Source organism: Crinia signifera, unplaced genomic scaffold (genome assembly GCF_055691185.1).
Source record: "Crinia signifera unplaced genomic scaffold, ASM5569118v1 HAP2_SCAFFOLD_73, whole genome shotgun sequence".
In the NCBI taxonomy this organism is placed as follows: Eukaryota; Metazoa; Chordata; class Amphibia; order Anura; family Myobatrachidae; genus Crinia; species Crinia signifera.
The window spans coordinates 79,883-83,705 of NW_028142632.1; positions in this window are offsets into that span (position 1 = coordinate 79,883).

The window sequence follows — 3,823 nt, forward strand, 5'->3', positions numbered from 1 at the left end:
CATCCTACGGGGCCTAACTGCATATGCTAAAACCTGCCTTTTTTGAATGGTGTAGTGGCCCCTGCAACCTCCAAAAATATCAGGACTTACTTCCCCAATAATCTGCTAACTCACCCCTGAAATACATACTTATTCACCCTATTTTGTTCATTGGACTCATTTCTCATTTGAAATGCCCATTTTTGGGGGGCCAGAAATGTGCGTCTTTAAAATGTGATTTCTACGATACCCCACTTTTGCGCGTCGGACCTCAACTTTTCCCGTAAACGCAGAAAAACCGCAATTTTCAGGAGAAACGAGACAGACATCCCCTCCCTCTGCCACCCACCCGCCCAACTGATAGCCAGCCATTAGACATGCACAGATAGTTCTGAGGGTCTGTTTGTGATGTCATAAAGGGCCTGCTGATCAATGGGCAGCTTTCTGATTGGCTGCTGTATTTGATTGACAGATGGAAGCTGGCAGCTGATTGGCTGTCTAGCCTAAAGTGCTTTACACACCTCCCTGATGGTACCAGTGGCTAAGACTCCACCTCAGCTCATTGGGTAATGAAAAATTTAGAACAATTGATGGATGAAAGCAGGCAGGCCGGCAATTTTGGGACACTCAGTGGACTTGTTTAATGCAATGCACCTTTGTATATTCACATGCATTCGCTTCATGCTGTAACCACTGTGCATAAAAATTTGGAAACATGGCATTTAGTGTATCTTTTGTTGTCTAAGTCATGTTTCCCATATTTTCCCTTCCCAGATGCAAGCCCGTTTGAGTGTTTGGGGCACTTTTTAGCTAAAATCATCCTACGGGGCCTAACTGCATATGCTAAAACCTGCCTATTTTGAATGGTGTAGTGGCCCCTGCAACCTCCAAAAAATATCAGGACTTACTTCCCCAATAACCTGCTAACTCACCCCTGAAATACATACTTATTCATTCTATTTTGTTCATTGGACTCATTTCTCATTTGAAATGCCCATTTTTGGGGGGCCAGAAATGTGCGTCTTTAAAAGGTGATTTCTACGATACCCCACTTTTGCGCGTCGGACCTCAACTTTTCCCGTAAACGCAGAAAAAGCGAAATTTTCAGGAGAAACGAGACAGACATCCCCTCCCTCTGCCACCCACCCACCCAACTGACAGCCAGCCATTAGACATGCACAGATAGTTCTGAGGGTCTGTCTGTGATGTCATAAAGGGCCTGCTGATCAATGGGCAGCTTTCTGATTGGCTGCTGTATTTGATTGACAGTTCGAAGCTGGCAGCTGATTGGCTGTCTAGCCTAAAGTGCATTACACACCTCCCTGATGGTACCACTGGCTAAGACTCCACCTCAGCTCATTGGGTAATGAAAAATTTAGAACAATTGATGGATGAAAGCAGGCAGGCCGGCCATTTTGGGACGCTCATTGGACTTGTTTAATGCAATGCACCTTTGTATATTCACATGCATTCGCTTCATGCTGTAACCACTGTGCATAAAAATTTGGAAACATGGCATTTAGTGTATCTTTTGGTGTCTAAGTCATGTTTCCCATATTTTCCCTTCCCAGATGCAAGCCCGTTTGAGTGTTTGGGGCACTTTTTAGCTAAAATCATCCTACAGGGCCTAACTGCATATGCTAAAGCCTGCCTATTTTGAATGGTGTAGTGGCCCCTGCAACCTCCAAAAATATCAGAACTTACTTCCCCAATAACCTGCAAACTCACCCCTGAAATACATACTTATTCATCCTATTTTGTTCATTGGACTCATTTCTCATTTGAAATGCCCATTTTTGGGGGGCCAGAAATGTGCGTCTTTAAAAGGTGATTTCTACGATACCCCACTTTTGCGCGTCGGATCTCAACTTTTCCCGTAAACGCAGAAAAAACGCAATTTTAGGGAGAAATGAGACAGACATCCCCTCCCTCTGCCACCCACCCGCCCAACTGACAGCCAGGCATTAGACATGCACAGATAGTTCTGAGGGTCTTTCTGTGATGTCATAAAGGGCCTGCTGATCAATGGGCAGCTTTCTGATTGGCTGCTGTATTTGATTGACAGATGGAAGCTGGCAGCTGATTGGCTGTCTAGCCTAAAGTGCTTTACACACCTCCCTGATGGTACCACTGGCTAAGACTCCACCTCAGCTCATTGGGTAATGAAAAATTTAGAACAATTGATGGATGAAAGCAGGCAGGCCGGCCATTTTGGGACACTCAGTGGACTTGTTTAATGCAATGCACCTTTGTATATTCACATGCATTCGCTTCATGCTGTAACCACTGTGCATAAAAATTTGGAAACATGGCAAACAGTGTATCATTTGCTGTCTAAGTCATGTTTCCCATATTTTCCCTTCCCAGATGCAAGCCCGTTTGAGTGTTTGGGGCACTTTTTAGCTAAAATCATCCTACAGGGCCTAACTGCATATGCTAAAGCCTGCCTATTTTGAATGGTGTAGTGGCCCCTGCAACCTCCAAAAATATCAGGACTTACTTCCCCAATAACCTGCTAACTCACCGTTGAAATACATACTTATTCATCCTATTTTGTTCATTGGACTCATTTCTCATTTGAAATGCCCATTTTTGGGGGGCCAGAAATGTGCGTCTTTAAAAGGTGATTTCTACGATACCCCACTTTTGCGCGTCGGACCTCAACTTTTCCCGTAAACGCAGAAAAAGCGAAATTTTCAGGAGAAACGAGACAGACATCCCCTCCCTCTGCCACCCACCCACCCAACTGACAGCCAGCCATTAGACATGCACAGATAGTTCTGAGGGTCTTTCTGTGATGTCATAAAGGGCCTGCTGATCAATGGGCAGCTTTCTGATTGGCTGCTGTATTTGATTGACAGATGGAAGCTGGCAGCTGATTGGCTGTCTAGCCTAAAGTGCTTTACACACCTCCCTGATGGTACCACTGGCTAAGACTCCACCTCAGCTCATTGGGTAATGAAAAATTTAGAACAATTGATGGATGAAAGCAGGCAGGCCGGCCATTTTGGGACACTCATTGGACTTGTTTAATGCAATGCACCTTTGTATATTCACATGCATTCGCTTCATGCTGTAACCACTGTGCATAAAAATTTGGAAACATGGCATTTAGTGTATCTTTTGGTGTCTAAGTCATGTTTCCCATATTTTCCCTTCCCAGATGCAAGCCCGTTTGAGTGTTTGGGGCACTTTTTAGCTAAAATCATCCTACAGGGCCTAACTGCATATGCTAAAGCCTGCCTATTTTGAATGGTGTAGTGGCCCCTGCAACCTCCAAAAATATCAGGACTTACTTCCCCAATAACCTGCAAACTCACCCCTGAAATACATACTTATTCATCCTATTTTGTTCATTGGACTCATTTCTCATTTGAAATGCCCATTTTTGGGGGGCCAGAAATGTGCGTCTTTAAAAGGTGATTTCTACGATACCCCACTTTTGCGCGTCGGATCTCAACTTTTCCCGTAAACGCAGAAAAACCGCAATTTTAGGGAGAAACGAGACAGACATCCCCTCCCTCTGCCACCCACCCGCCCAACTGACAGCCAGGCATTAGACATGCACAGATAGTTCTGAGGGTCTTTCTGTGATGTCATAAAGGGCCTGCTGATCAATGGGCAGCTTTCTGATTGGCTGCTGTATTTGATTGACAGATGGAAGCTGGCAGCTGATTGGCTGTCTAGCCTAAAGTGCTTTACACACCTCCCTGATGGTACCACTGGCTAAGACTCCACCTCAGCTCATTGGGTAATGAAAAATTTAGAACAATTGATGGATGAAAGCAGGCAGGCCGGCCATTTTGGGACACTCAGTGGACTTGTTTAATGCAATGCACCTTTG